We start from the raw sequence: 16,867 nt of genomic DNA, 5'->3' as shown, positions 1-16,867 counted from the left end.
GAGGAGAGGGAGAAGCGGGGAGTTCGATGTGGGGCTCAACCCCAGGTCCCTGGGAACATGACCAGAGCTGAAGGCTGATGCTCAGGGCTGACTAAGGCTTGAGAGCATAGACTGGCTTGACCAATGTAGGGCATTTAGGCAAGGACCCTGGTGATTTAAGAGACCTAAAAATATCTCTTCTTGTAACTTCTTTCCTCTGAAATCATTCTATTTCCCTGGAAAAGTATCTTGCAGGGGATTTTTTGTTTGTTTAGTTGGTTGTTTGTTTTGTTAGTTTTTTGCCTGTTTTTGTTTTTGTTTTTGTTTTTTACCTGGAAGTCATAACCTTGATTGCTATGAATCAAGAGATGAACAGGGAAGGGTGATTGGTTGGGGGTGGTGAGTGCTCTGACTTTCAATTGTGCACATTATTATTATTATTATTATTATTATTATTATATTTATTATTATTTTATTTATTTGACAGAGAGAGCACAGCAGAGGGAGAAGCAGGCAGAGGGGGAGGGAGAAGCAGTCTCCCACTGATCAGGCGGCTAGATCCTGGGACCTGGAGATCGTGACCTGAGCCAAAGGCAGACACTTAACTGCTTAACTACTGAGCCAGCCAGGCACCCTCAATGTGCAAATTCTTATACTGCTTTCTGTCAGTCACACACCTGACTCTCCTCCATGCTGCCCAGTGTCCTCAAGCATGGAACTTCTCTAATTCAGTTTCTCCAGATTATAAACCTCTGCTGCCCTATAGAGACTGGAGAAAAGCTTCTTCCTACAGAGAAAGGAGGAATACAGAGACTTAGCTATGAAATATGGGGTGGGGGGGGGGACCTGGACTCTGTCTTATATACAGACTTTCAGTTAATCATTTAGCCTCATCACTTACTCTTACCTTCCTCTGTTCCTAGAGCTTCCAGGAACTGACCCTTACTGTAATTTGGGGGAAATGGGCTCTTTCTTTTTTGTCATCCTTTTTTTTTTTCTTTTGTTTTAAGATTTTATTTTTTTGACACAGAGAGAGACACAGCAAGAAAAGGAACACAAGCTGGGGTAGGGGGGGACAGGCCTCCCGCCAAGTGGGGAACCCAGACTCAGGGCTTGAGTGGGGGCTTGATCCCAGAACCCTGGAATCATGACCCGAACTGAAGGCAGCCCCTTAACGACTGAGCCACCCAGGCTTCCCCTTTTTTGTCATCCTTATGCAAACATGTAAGATTTCAGCTTTCTCTGTTCTGTCAAAGTTATCAGTCACTCCTCTCTGTGCTTACTATCCTCCAAAAATTCGTTGACGTACTAGGCCATTGTTGTCTCTGTTTCTCTTTACCCTTGTGAAATCTTATATTTCAAATTTATTTTCTGTCATTTTATTGGGGCGTTGGGAGGAAGCAGCTATAAACAAACCTATTCAATGTATGCTTAAAAGGAAGTCCTTCTTTCTATTCCTTGAATAAAAGTATTGTGCTACTTTCAATGGCAGAGTTGTCACACATGCTGTTCCTCTCTATAAAAGGCTCTTTGTCCTTCCTTCACTCCAGAATATCCATTCACCTGATGTAGGGGGTTGAATTGTGTCCCCAGGCAAAAGATAGATCCAAACCCCGTACCTGTGAATGTGACCTTATTTAGCAATAAGACCTTTGTGGTTGTAATTAAGTTAAGGATCTCCAGGTGACATCTTCCTGGATTTAGGATGGGCCCTAAATTCAAGGATTGATGTTTTTATGAGAAAGCAGAGGGAGGTTTGTGACACATACACACAGAGAAACCCAAAGAGGTCCCTGTGAAGACAGGGGAAGAGATTTGAGTGATGCAGCCACAAGCCATAGAACTCCAGGAGCCACGAGAAGCTGGAAGAGGCAAGTAAGTCATCTCCCTCTGAGACTTCACAGGGAGCACACTCCTGCCAACATCTTGATTTTGGATTTCTGGGCTCCAGAACCATAAAAGAATAAATTTCTATTGTTGTAAGTCACCACCTTTGTGGTTATTTGTTGTGGCAGCTCTAGGAAAGCAATACGCCTGGATAATTTCAATTCACTCTGCAGGTCTCTGCATAAACATCATACTAATGTATGTGCACCAAATCCCGTCCCTCAGCTGTACAACCTCACTGCAGTCCTTTGTAGTATTATGACAATTTCCATTGTATAATCATTTGTGTACTTTGTTTTGTATCCACCTCTTGTAAGGGGCAGGACTACATTAGTCTTGTTCACTCTTTTTTTTTTTTTTAAGATTTTATTTATTTGAGAGAGAGGAAGAGAGCACAAGCAGGAGGAGTGGCTGGCAGAGGGAGAAGCAGGCTCCCCGCTGAGCAAGGAGTCCAATGCGGGATTCGGTTCCAGGACCCTGGGATCATGACCTGAGCCAAAGGCAGACTCTTCTTTTTTTTTAAGATAGATAGATAGATAGATAGATTTATTTATTTATTTATTTGACAGAGAAAGAGAGATCACAAGTAGGCAGAGAGGCAGGCAGAGAGATGGCGGGGGGAGCAAGCTCCCTGCTGAGCAGAGAGCCCGATGAGGGGCTCGATCCCAGGACCCTGAGATCATGACCTGAGCTGAAGACAGAGGCTCAACCCACTGAGCCACCCAGGCACCCCAAAGGCAGCCTCTTAACTGCCGTCCTGACACTCACGTATCTTCCTGACACAGTGCATTGCATATAATAGATACTTCATTCATTTGTTAATTCACTCACTATTCTGCAATATATTCCTTCATTTTTTTTCAGTTCTACCCATTTTGATAGGTATTGCTGCAAAGCATTTCCTTATTCCAACTATGTTACTGATGACCTAGACCTGAAATGTTATAATCACTTTCTGATGTGTACATAATTTATCTCCCCAACTCCACTATGAGGTCTTAGCATTCCAATCACTCATTCATTCACTTATCCACGTACATTGAGTAAAAACCACCTACATGTAAGCTAACAAGTGACACATAGCGTCTACATCTAAAAATCAAACACTGGGAGCACCTGGGTGGTTCAGTCAGTTAAGTAACTAACTCTTGATTTTAGCTCAGGTCATGATCTCAGGGTTTGTGAGACCAAGCCCTGTTTTGGGCTCTGCTTTGGGCTCCATGTTGGGCTTTGAGCCTGCTTAAGATTCTCTCTCTCCCTCTCTCTTCTTTCCCTCTCTAAGGAAAAAACAAAGAATGAATTAGAGACAGAACAAACTATAATATGTAGTATGATAAATGCCAAAGAAGAGGTAAAATGTACAGGGAAAATTTTAGCTGGAGAGGCCAGGAAATTATTTGTAATAGAGGTGACATTTAGGCTCCCTATCACCCCAGCAACCATAGCATCTATCACGGTGGGAGCAAATAGACATTTGCTGGTGGTGGTCATAATAAATCCTTCAAAAGTTAATCATTTATCAGACAATATAGTTAAGTTGTCTTCTCCTCTGTGTAATTATCGAGAATTTAAAAAGTCAGAAGCAGATGCAACATACTTTTCCCACCATATCTCTGGTTGGGAAAAAAGAAAAATCAGTGACTCTGTGGGCTTCCGTGTTTATAGTCTTTTAAAAGCTTTACTTATTTGAGAGAGCAAGAGCAGGGGGAGGGGCAGAGAGAGGGAGAGAGAATCTCAAGCAGGCTCTGAGCTGAGCACAGAGCCTGACCTGGGTTCAATCCCATGACCTCTTGATCATGACCAGAGCTGAAACCTAGGGTCGGATGCTTGACCAACTGCACCACCCAGGCACCCCTGTGTTTATAACTTTTGATCACAATTTAACTGAGTATTCCTGAGGCTGGAGCAAGATGTCCTCTAGCAGCTTTATTCTATACCTCTTTTAATCAGTATAGACCCTTAGTTTTACACCCAGTACAACTATATGATATAGATATGTGTGTGTGTTCATATTATGTAACTATACATTTGTGTGCTTCCCCCACTAATATGAAAGACCAAAGAGAAAGACTATGACTTATTCATCACTACATGCCTCTCCCCTAACAAAATGCCTGGCATACAATAGGAGAGCAGTGTATGTTTGCTAAGTAAATGAATGTCACTTGGTGAAACTTGCTCTGTACCTGAAAGTTCTCATTCTGGATAATTTCTAAGAGTTGAACTTTTTAAATACTATAATTGTATGTGCAGACATCTAAGGTGCCTGTAAATCAGGGCTTAAACCAGACGGCTGCTCTTTTGGAATTCCTGGACCTAATTTCAATGTGTGTATGGGGGTGGAGGGCTTTCCATGCACAACACCTAGCAAGTCTTGAACACCAACAAAGTGTCCAAGACAATTCTGACACTGTCTACCTGGAGATAACATCAGATTCCACAGATTAAGGCCTCACTCATACTAGAAGAGCCCCTGTCCTCCATCATATACCAGTCACCAGCTCCAGGATGTTACCTGTTCTTCTGACCAACAGCCTACCAATTGGAGGTTCCAACCACCTCTTAGATTTGATTAATTTGCTAAAGCATCTTACAGAACTCAGGGCAACATGATTACCAGTTTTCTAAAGGATATGAATCAACAGCCAGGTCAAGAGATACACAGGGCAAGATCTTGAACAAAGAAGCTTCTGTCTTTATGGAGCTTGGGTGTGGCTTGGTGGCATGTGGAAGCATTCTAGTCTTGAAACTCCCTGAAGAGAACCAAAAAGTTGTCCTCTTGGATTTTTTTTGGAGGCTTCATTACAAAGTCGTATTGACTAAGGTATTGGTCATTGGTTGATTCAACCTCCAGCCCTCTCTCCTTCCCAGAATTTGGGGGTATAGGAGGACTAAAAGTTCCAGCCCATTAATCACATGGTTGGTCCTCCTGGCCTCCAGCCTCTAGGCTTGGATGGGGTCCAAAAGTCACCTTCATTAATAATAAGACATCCATTTCACCTTTATGGCTCTGAAACATTTTCAAGAACTGTGGATAAAGACTAAATATATCTGAGAAATCTATTTTGGTCATCTGAATGATTGAAAATAAGTATTTTTTTTTTTAGAATTTATTTATTTATTTGACAGAGATCACAAGTAGGCAGAGAGGCAGGCAGAGAGGGAGAGAGGAGGAAGTAGGCTCCCTGCTGAGCAGACAGCCCGATGTGGTACTCGATCCCAGGACCCTGAGATCATGACCTGAGCCAAAGGCAGAGGCTTAACCCACTGAGCCACCCAGGTGCCCCCAAAATAAGTATTTTTAATAAATCATTATATCATGGGTGCTCATTAATGCTCATATTGATATCCACTGTTCTATTTGCTTTGTGTCCCTGTAAATAGGCATGGTGTAGAAGTCCATCCTACAGTGAAGCAAAGGACAAGAATAGCTACATCCTTCCTTTATACTATTATCACTAATATTAGAATGTGTACGCATTAATCCTGATGACAGCTAAACAATGGGAGACACAAGCATGTGCCCAGATGAAACCTGCTAGTATTGAGGAGTCACAAAGCACACTCATACAGACATACGAGAAAGAATTCTCATCTCTCCAATTTAACAAATAGTGTAAAAGGCCTACCTGTTTGGCTATGTTGTTGTCCAACTGCTGTGGTTTGCTCTCCTCTTCCAGAAGTCCAACTACCCGGGTAATCAGAAAAATCTCTTGGAAGAACTGACAAATGTACCACTATAACTCTTCAATCAGTGACATGGACATTATGGGAATTGCACCTACATTCCCTTCAGACTCCTTGAGAACTTTGAACTCTCTGGGTCTGCAGAAGTGGCCTCAGTGTCCCTGGCTAGAGGATAGCAGCCTGCCCCTTGCCTAAAGACTACATAAGGCCTCAAATGAAGCAAATGCCCTGTGCTCCTCAAGACCAAATATGCCCTTGACCTCAAGTGTGGCAAACTCTTCCTCTCCTGGCCACTAAACTGGTAACAAGGAGCAAATCTCACTGCACCCTGACTGGAGAGGTGCTGGCCTTGCTGCAAAGAGTATTTACTCAAGGAGCTTCAAGGCCTGGCTAACATGTCTGGGAATGGTTGTTGAGGATGTTGGACCTGAGTGTGGGACAGTATACTAAACTGGATAAAGAAGAGTTTAATATGAGGCACTATTATATCACTCAGGATTTAATACCCAGGTAATGGAACCAGTTTTAATGTGCTGTTGAGATGGCTTTTAGAAGTTTATGGGGGGAAATAGCCCACATTCAAAGAAGTAGAGATGCCAGAAATGCCTTGGCAGAGTGTTAGGGATGGTATTTAAAGGCTCAGAGATAAGAGCATGTCAGAGTGAATCAATTATTTAAGACTCAAGTCCCACTCTATTCCTTGTAAGGGCCCAAAGAACTCTCCTTTCACTTATGCAGTAAGGAAACTTCTAATGAGAGGGACATAGCACTCTTGAGACATTCAGTTGTGAAGTCCTTCATTACCAAGGGCTGATGGTTCCAGATGCTGTTATGGAACCATTTTCCTTAATGACAATGGGGATGGTGGGATTCCGGAATAGTAGAGTCCAGGAGGCAGATCTTAACTACCAGAAACAAAGTGAACTTCATTACTATAATGTTTGGCAAGGTTGGAATAGTTCATGGATGGTCAGCTTATTGGAGGAAGCTGCACGTGAAATGGACTGCACCACAGCCCATCCCATGCAAAAGTGTTCTTGAAGACAGTGGTGAGGAGAAATCCTCTTAAGGGGCTGAGTTTCGAGTAGTAGTATGTCTGGTTTTCTACTAGTATGGAAAGAAATGATCCAGAGTGAGGGTATTGTATGGCCTGTTGGGCAGATATCGTTGGGAGAAGGGGCAGTGGGGGCATGCCACCCCAGCATGGAGGGATAGTTTAATACGTACATTGTTTAGAATTGTCACTATACAGTGACAATAAAAAGTAAACTGAATTTTAGGCATTTTTATTATTGTTTGAAAATCTCTGCTGATAACACACCCATCTTACCTACACAGGAGAGGACCCATTTTGCCTCTGTCTCCCTAGTTCACCACTGCTCGTAGCAGTGGTGATTAATTTAGTTGTTTGGTTAGAGATCTGGAAGGAGTAAGGCTGGGGACATGACATCCTGGGGGCCAATGTATAAGGATTTCTGTATCCCCCATATGCTCACCAGAGTGGATCCATTGCAGAAGTTGTGTTAAAGAACAGAGGACTTGCCCAAAATGTCAGTCTTCTGTCACTAGCCACTTGGTGCCTGCACAAAGACGGCCAAGATGGAAGCTACGCAGGGCCTATCCGAATGGACACCCCTTCACCAGGGCTGATTTATTAGCTATTGCAGCTGCTAAATGTGTCTGGTCTATCACTAGCAGGGACCGACACGGAGCCTGCAGTATGGTACTTTCCCCAAAGGAGGCCAATCAGTGTCATGGTGGAAAGTTAATTACACATCAGATCCCTACCACCCAGGAAGGGGAAGTGACTGCTCTTGACTGCAATTGACACATTTTGATTTCCTTGCCCACAGGTATCTTGGAATCCCACTAACAAAGCCTCACTTTACATACAAAAGGAACCAATTAAGAGCAAAGGAGTCACAGCAAGGACCAATGGTCCTAAGATCCATTGGGCCAACCACAGATGGCATCATGTAGTCACAGCTTGCCAGAGAGTTAGAATGATCTTAAAAAAGCTCTTAAAGATACAGCTCTGACACCAGCTTAGGGATAACTCCCTATAAGTTCAGGTCACTGCCTTTCAGAATGTTATAACTTCAACCACAAGCCTTTCTTTTATTATTATTATTATTATTATTATTTATTTTTAGAGGAGGAGAGAGAAGCAGCAAGTGGAGGGGTGGTGGCAGGTGTGGGGGCTGTGCAGAGGGAGAGGGACAGAGAGAATCTAAGCAGACTCTACGCTCAGCACAGAACCCAACATGGGGCTTGATTACCTAACCCTGAGACCATGACCTGAGTCAAAATCAAGAGTCAGACGCGTAACTGACTGAGCCAGCCAGGCACCCCAACCAATAGCCTTTATGTGGTGCTATGCGCCTCCCCTCACAATCAGAACACAGGTCCAGACACTGAGGAGTGGAAATGGAAGTGGCATTGCTGTAGACAGACCCATTTGGAGAATTTATTCTTGTTATTTTTATAGGTATAGGTTCTGTGAGTCCACATATCCTGGTTGCCAGAGAAGAAATGTTTCTGCCATGGGACACCATATAAGACTTCTAATAAACTTGCAGCTATAATGCCACATGGTCTTCCAGTGTTCTTGTCATTAGAGTAAAAGCCAAAGAAGAGTTACTACACTGACAGGGGCAGGTGACCCCGTTCATCGTGAGAAGATAGGGCTGATGCTACAGAATGGGGCAGGATGGATGCCCTCTGAGTCCCACTCAGAGGACCCACTGGGGCAAGGTGTGCTGTCTCCATGCCCAGTTTTAACTCAAAAAGGGGAATGCAACAGAAATGGCATAGGGGCTTAGGAACCAGGGGCTGACCTAGCAAAGATCAGGGTCTGGGTCACATCAGTAGGTAAGCCCTCTGTGGCCAAAAGAAATGTTTTCTAAGGAGGAGCTAAATGAGAATGGGTAGAGGAGGGAGATGATGAATATCAGTTATGACCTCCAGACTGTCAGTACCAGTGGGGTTTTAGCTGACTTCACCAATGGTCTTTTGTTAAGTTTCACCCAGGAAACATGGCCAACCACCATCTTGAAGGAGCCAAGACAGGATGGAATGAACTTAAAGTGAGACTCAAGTAGATCTGAGTGTTAGAATGAGGGGATGGTAGGGGCTACTGTTGGTATTTTACTGGACCCCCTATAATTCCTTAATTCTTTCTGTGTGACCTCTCTCATTTTCTGTGTTTTTTTGTTTTTAATGGTTTGGATATGCAACTTTCTTCATACAACTGACTAAGAGTTACTGGAGCCTTTGCCCATACTTGCTGAGAGCCCAAAATACCTGGGAGCTTACACCCCCTGGAGAGGTCTTAACCAGTAACTGACCGGTGGGAGAATATGCAAGTCAAGCTTCCTTGTTTTAAGTTTCCACAAACTCTGAGATATAATTTATACTCTAGAGCTCCCCACAGCATCATGTTAAAGCTGGTACTATTCCCTGTGGTAGGCAGAATTCTCAGATGGCTGCCAATGACCCATACCCCTGTATAATCCCCTCCCCTTGAGGGTAAGCAGGACCTATGGAATATCAGTCCCGTGGTCATATTGTATTACATGGCAAAGGGGAAATGGTTTTGCAATTGTAATAAATATCCTAAGTCAGTAGACTTTGAATTACTAAAAAAGGAGATTGGGGTGCCTGTCTGGATCAGTCAGAAGAGCAGGTGACTCTTGGTCTTGGGGTTGTGAGTTCAAGCCCTATGTTGGGTGTAGAGATTACTTAAAAATAAAATATTTTAGGGCACCTGGGTGGCTCAGTGAGTTAAGCCTCTGCCTTCAGCTCCAGTCATGATCTCAGGGTCCTGGGATGGAGCCCCACATCGGGCTTTCTCCTCAGCAGGGAGCCTGCTTCCCCCTCTCTCTCTACCTGCCTCTCTGCCTACTTGTGATCTCTCTCTCTGTCAAATTTAAAAAAAAAAAAATCTTTTAAAAAATTTAAAAAATATTTTAAAAAAATGAAAATAAAAATTGGGCATCTAGGGGGCTCATTTGGTTGAGCATTTGACTTCGGCTCTGGTTATGATCCCGGGGTCCTGGGATGGAGCTCCGCATTCAGCAGGGAGTCTGCTTGTCCTTCTCCCCCCAAATAAATAAATGAGTAAAAATCTTTAAAAATAAATGTAAATAAATAAATGAGATGATCTCATTTATGCCAGGATTTAAACAGGTGAGCCTTTCAAAGAAAGCTCAGGCCTTTCCTGAGAAATGGAGCCTAGTATGGAGGTAACTGTAGCGGTCCAGGCAGGCGTTGATGGCAGGGGGGCTGGAGATGGGGTGAGGGTAAGTGGTCAGATTATAGATAAATTTAGAGGCAGAATGATGGGATTGCTGATGGCTTTGATAGGAATTCTCTCAAAAGCACCTTCCTAGATCTTCAGACAACTCTAATTCAACTAACAACTGATAACAAAAAACTCATTTTTTTGTTTTGCCATCATTAATAGGACCTTTTCTCTGATGCAATAAGTCAGCTTCATATGACTCTGCCATTTGGTCCTACTCTCCACAAAGTGTAAGCACCTGAGAGTTAGCCTTTTGGATTGCAATGCAAATGCCTGACATAAGCTTTTGACTGTGGAGGCATCTGCTTCCCAGACCGCTTTCTCAAATAACCACATTGCCAGCTATCAGACTGAAGAGCTAGGCAGACCTGCCTCTGAAGTCTTCTTTGTTTTAGAGATTTCTGACTCAGCTACCCATTTGACTACTTGTTTCCCCTTTTCCACTCTTTAATTCCCAATCTTATGTGTAAATTTCACCAATCAAGAGCAAAACCAGAGGCCCTCAACCCCAATAAAAGCAGAACAGCAAGCCCACGTGCACTCTCTTCCTGAGACCTCTTGGTGTGTCCCCAGGCCTGCCATGGTCCCTGCAGGGCCTGTGGGAAATAAAACCTTGTTTTTCTTTCCAAAGTTCCCTGATAGTTGATGCTGAGGTGTTTCTTTTAATCAGAACAAGAACCACAAAGTCTATTCTGGCCACAACATTGGCCTTCACTGTGGGGGGTCTCACCTTGGGCCTAGGTGAGGGCCCCCAGGCATTCCTAGCCAATAGCATCACTACCAACAGGCTGAGCTCGGCACAAACACCCAGTCTCTGAAATGGTCCCAGAGAACCCTGCTCGCTCTTCCAATTTGCCAAATACCAGCCACTGCTTACTCATGTCCTATACTTGGCAGGATCAGCCCTCCCTACTTTTCAAACCCATGAAAACCCCCCTATTTTTCAAACCCATGAAAAGCTAGCTTCTTATGAAGCTCCCCTCAATGGTTAAGTAGTGGGGGTATGGATATAATGGCTATTCCAAAGGTGAAGAGTCCTGGAAGTCTGTGTAAGCACGAAGCCGCAGCCTGCCTACAATTTTCACCTCCAGGAAGTAAACAGATACACTCCCATGCTCATGGCTTCCAAAGATAGCCAGTGTGTCTGGTTTGTCTACTAGGGTTCTCTACCCCTAAGCAGCTTTCTCACTGGAAGTAAAGCTTGGCCCTGATTCCTACTTGGTAAACCATAACCCAGATTTCCTTCACTGAGTTAATTCCACTGTCTTTGATCCAGAACTCTTGCTAGTCCTTGAGTCTTCCCTGACTTATAATTCTGGAAACCCATCCGCACAGCCCTATGCCCATTGCTGTCAGAATCGAACTTTCCCCTTGGAGAGTAATGCTGACTTAGAGTCACCTGGCGTTTGCCACATCCCCATGAACTCACTGGTTTGACTGTATACCTTTCCCTCAGGCTGAGCTAATGCCCCCGGGGTTTCTCCACAGCTCTGTCACTTTCCGATCCTAGCTCCCTGATGCTGCTTGTTAGAACGTCCCAGCATGCCATGCAGCTGGGACTGTGAATTATGACATATGACAGAAAGAATGTTAGAACTTGAAGGAATCTTACAGATCATCTTGTCCAGTGCCTCTCAAACTTTTCTCTAAACCACACATCTCAGGAAAAAACACAAATAATAGCAGTGAATACCTTCTCTCTACAGACAAAAAAACAAACCTAGAAGCTAAGAGCCTCACCAAAGGTCTTACAACCAGTAATGATTAAGAACTAATTACCTGAAAGGTAGTATTCAGCATTTACGTATCATTAAGAGTCATGTTCGTTTGGATCTTTTTTCTGCTAACTTGGGTTTATTACCAACCAAGAATTTTCAGGATTAGTATGTGCACAGTTCAAATAAACTAAATTGATCTAAATCAGGGATCCTGCGGAAATCCTGAAAACATTAAGGTGGAATTCTTTTTTAAAAAAATTTCCCAACTTTATGGTGTTAGAACTGACATATTGCATTGTTTAAGTTAATGTGTACAATGTGATGACTTGATACATATATATAGTAAGAGATATTTACTATAGAAAGAATAACACAATCTTTTAGCTCATGTAATTGCCATTTTGTTGTTGCTGCTGTTGTCCTTATGGTGAGATAAGAGAGACTTCTGACGTCCACAAAAACATAATAGTTTGCCAACTCTGCTTGAATAGAAATGGAAATCTTGATAGCCTGATAGGGAGGGTCACCATTTTTCAAATGGATTCAGATGAATAAAGTTAATATGTAGGGCATAAAGGAGATAATAAAATGTGTATGGAAATTAAGGTATTTTGGAAATTTAATTCTAAAGCAGAGTTATGAGCTGTATTTTTCTTGACTAGTAAGTTCAAAGAACAAAATCACATTGTACTGCATTTTCCTCAGTTTCTTATCTAAAGAAAACAAGACTATTTTAATAAAATCTGAGCAATATGAAAATGATAAGGGATGATTGAGAGAGAAAAAGATTGAGGACAATAAAAAAAGATGAGATTGCAAGTTTGAATCCTTTGAAAAAAGTCAACAGGGGATCTTGGTTAAATGAAAGAGTCTTAGAGAAAGATGCTAGGGCGCTGTATTAAGCCTGTCAGAGCTGCCATAACAGAATATCATAGCCTGAATGGCTTACACAATAGAATTTTATTTTTTGATAGTCCTGGATATTGGAAGCCCAGGGTAGGGTCAAGGTGCTGGCAAGATTGGTTTCTGCTGAGGCCTCTCTTCCTGGCTTGTAGACAAGACGCCTTCTCTGTGTCCTTGCAAGGCCTCTCCTTTGTGCTTTCACATACAGAGAGAGGGAGATCTCTGGTGTCTCTTCCCCTTCTAAAGAGGATACCAGTCCTATCAAATTAGGGCCCCACCCTTATGACCTCATTTAACCTTTACCACTTCCTTAGAGGCTCTACCTCCAATGAAGCCACATTAGAGGTTAGGGCTTCATCTGAATCGGGGAAGGACACAATTCAGTCCATAACGGTACTTCCTCAAGTTTTTCTCAATATTATGCACTAACTCACTCCTTTTCTTGAAAGTTACCTCATGTGTTCACAGAAGAGACCCAAGAAAGAATTAGTGTCTGCCAAGGTAGCAGCTTTGCCACGGTGATACAGTGTTTATTGTGTGACTAATGGGCTTCTCAGTCTCCAGAGAGCATGCCATACCTGAATTCACCTCCTAGCTAATGTAAATGGAATGCAGAGGATTTGGCCACTCTTCATCTTCTGGTGACAACTCATTCTGCACTGATCAAATCAATTATTAACAACTCCTTGCCATCCTCATAGGCCTTGTTCAGGCCTTTGCTGTCACGGGATAGCTTAGTTTTTTCTTTTCTGGAAATACTGCTACAAGTTTTCTACATATGGCTACATTGACAGCATATATATTAAAATTGGCTCAACACATTGTTGATATCTGATATGGTAAAAAAGGAAAATATTACAAAGGCCATGGATACATGCTGGACTAAATTTCTCCTGTGAACACTGAAGTTAATGGTGACAATAATATCGACTGATTTTTGTTAATAATCGACTGATTTTGTTGATTCTTTAGGTAAAATGCTTTCCTTTAATTTTTTTCCTGCTTATTTTAGTTGTAAAAGCAATACATGATGTTGTTTAAAAAAAGAAAACTTAGCCCTCCTCAGGGCTGGAGGAGCCGCCCCCGCCCCCACCAGAGGGCCAGGAAGAAGAGGAAGACGATCAGCAGCGACAGCATCAGGGCCAGAGCTGAGCTTGAGCGGCCATCCGCACAAGCTGTGGACTGGTGTGACAGCGTGAGATGCCTTTTGAGTGTACAGCAAATAAAAGTTTTCCGTCCTGGGAAAAAAAAAAAGAAAACTTAGGAGCATAGAGTAAAAAATTAAAGTCTCACCTACCAGGGACACCTGGATGGCTCAGCCAGTTGGTCGTCTGACTCTTGATTTTGGCTCAGGGTTGTGGGATTGAGCCCCAAAATTGAACTGGGCAGGGAGCCTGCTTGGGATTCTCTCATTCCCTCTCTCTTCCCTTTCTCCCCTCTCCCCACCCCCCAGCTCATGCTGTCCCTCACAAAAAAATTTTAAAATAAAATCTACCTACCTTTACTCTTACCCATCTCACTCCCCACACTAGAATAATTACATAAGCCTGATGTGTTTTTTTCTAGATCTTTTATTAAATACACAAACACACGCAAGTGTGCACACATACATGCATGCAGAAATACACTCTTCCTCTCTGTGTATGTTACTTCTAGAATAAAAATTGGATGATACTTTATGTATTTGTGCACTTCACTCCTTAAATATATCATGAACAAGAAAGAGATGAAATGAAAATTGCAGAATGCTTATAATTGTTGAATCTGGATAATGAATACATGGAGTTACATTATTCTCTTTATTTCTGGGCTAAAAAAAAAAATATGACGAACTTCCATAAAAAAAAACCCAAAAACAGAACCAACCAACAACAACAAAAAAACCTCATAAAAGAAAAATCAGATTTACAGAGGCAAGGGGTAGAGGGTAGAAGAATTGGATGAAGTTATTCAAAAGGTACAAACTTTCAGATAGAAGATAAATTAGGGGATGTCATGTACAATATGATGACTACAGTTAACACTGTCATATGGTATATTTGAAAGCTAAGAGAGTAAATTTGAAGATTTCTCATCACAAGGGGAAAAAAAACATTTTCTTTCTTTTTTTTGTATCTATATGAGATGGCAGATATTTACTAAACTTATTGTGGTAATCATTTCACAATAAGTCAAGTCATTATACAGTACACCTTAAACTTACACAGTGTTAAATGTCAATTATAGCTAAAACTTGAAACAAGTAATATTCCACTGAATAACATTATTTACAGAAGGAGACTTCTAACGGGGTAATTGGGTTTTCCATATGCTATGTCAAATGATGCCTAATCTCTCTCCTCTCTGCTACCAACTCCCTACCGTAAACTAGGAGATACTTTATCAGTAGGGTCAGTTCTAATCTTTGGAAGGCACTGAAGGAGGGCTAATCCCCAAATACTGGACTTGATACCATCAAATCTACACTTTCACACTTCTGACACTTAACCTGAATTACCGTGACCACCATTCTTCTATCTTGTTCCACATTCCTTAATTCTAATCTTGGTCACCTTTCTAGGTCAGCCATCTTTTTAGGATTGGAGACCTGAATTCTTCTCAGTTATTGATTCCAGGAGTTGATCTCTTTGGCTACCTTTTTTTTTTTTTTTTTTTTTAAGTAGGCTCTGTGCCCAACGTGGGGCTCAAACTCACAGCCCCAAGATCAAGAGTTGCATGCTCTACCAACTGAGCCAGGCAGGCCACCCTCTCACTAACTGTTTGAATCTTTGATTTCCATTGCCTCAAGAACTGACTTTTATTTATTCCACAAGACTCTTCAAGCACTCCCTACCTTATTTTGGACCACCTTGAGATCAGTCTTGTTGCTTTTCAAGATCTCTCAAAAACTTTGTTCTGCCTGTTGGTCTGGACTTCCTCCTCACCTCGCAGGATATGTTGTACCTCATGTTGCAGGGCCCATTCCACTTTGTAGGTCTAGTTCAAAGTCTTCATAATCTCCCATCCAGTTGTGGTCTGGACCTATAAGAGTCTTCAAATGCAAAAAAGACCATTCTCTATATACCTCAAAAAAGTTCATACATTTCTAGAAATGTAAAGAAAGTGTAAAGGAAAAGTCATTCTAAAAGAGAGAAGCCAGTAAGGATCAAATTATAATAGCTCAGGTGAAACTGGGAAAGACCCTCTCTATGAATAGAGATGATGGTGGGAATAGTCTCATGAGACTGGTTAAATAGAGTTTTTCGGAATAAATGAAATTGCATAGAGATTAAGGGATCGTATTGTCAATAAATAATAAATTCTACAAACTAGAAATCTCTGACCAAAATAATACTAAAAATAGAAGCTATCAATAAAATGAAAACTTTTTAAAAAATCAATTGCCTGGAAATGTTAAATGACACCTCTAAATAACTCTTAGGTAAAGAAGAAATTAAAGCAAATTTTACAATAAAACTGAAAAAAAACTCTGAAATTACAGACTAGAATGTAGAAACTATGTCACACTATTTATAAAAACTTTTAGAATATAGTTAAAAATCCTGTTCATGGAGGAGTGCCTGGGTAGCTCAGTCGTTAAGCATCTGCCTTCAGCTCAGGTCATGATCCCAGGGTCCTGGGATGGAGCCCCATGTTTGGCTCCCTGCTCTATGGGAAGCCTGCTTCTCCCTCTTCCAGTCCCCCTGCTTGTGTTCCCTCTCTAGCTGTCTCTCTCTGTGTCAAATAAATAAAATCTTTAGGAAAAAAATCATTTTCAGGGAAAATTCCATGCTGTTTAATATTTATATTAATAAGCAAAAAAATTGATCAATTATACATTTACCTCAAGAAAAAAAGGAGGGGGGGATCATATGACTCTTGATCTCAAGGTCATGAGTTAGGTCCCACATTAGGCATAGAGATTATTTAAAAAATAAAAGAAACAACAAAAAAAAGTAAAACAAGGGAATGTTCTAAGTATTACACTAAAATTGGAAACCATGAAGGAAAATATTAACATGTTTAACTGCAAAACTTATTTTTAAACTTCTAGAGCAAAATAGACCATAAATAATAATAAAATACAAATGACAAACTGGGAAAGATACATGAAACATATGGCAGAAATGTTATTAATTCATCAAGGATTAGGATACCTTTCAAATCAATAAAAATCACCAAACACTTAAGTAGAACAATGAATGTGGATTTAACAAAATTCGCAGAAGCAGAAGCTAAGATGGTATTATACAGATGAAAAGATAATAAATTCACTGAAATCAGAGAAATACAAATCAAAGAAAAAGAAGCTATTTTGAATCTATGAAGCTAGGAAAAATCTAAAGGAGCAATTTAGCCCAGAGCTGGCATGGGAATTGGAAATTGGCACTCTTGTCTACTATTGATAGAA

General features: G+C 41.6%; 1 long non-coding RNA gene across 1 annotated transcript; it reads left to right on the top strand.

Moving 5' to 3' along the window:
- The first annotated feature begins 2,973 nt into the window (after positions 1 to 2,973).
- Positions 2,974 to 13,731, top strand: LOC125093974 (uncharacterized). Its single transcript, XR_007125406.1, has 3 exons — positions 2,974 to 2,986; positions 9,808 to 9,809; positions 13,534 to 13,731. It is a non-coding gene; the product is annotated as an uncharacterized LOC125093974 (long non-coding RNA).
- Positions 13,732 to 16,867: the final 3,136 nt, after the last annotated feature.

The sequence above is a fragment of the Lutra lutra genome, chromosome 2 (assembly GCF_902655055.1).
Source record: "Lutra lutra chromosome 2, mLutLut1.2, whole genome shotgun sequence".
Classification (NCBI taxonomy): Eukaryota; Metazoa; Chordata; class Mammalia; order Carnivora; family Mustelidae; genus Lutra; species Lutra lutra.
Note: the sequence above shows the minus strand (reverse complement) of the source record. Positions and strands in the feature narration are given on the sequence as shown.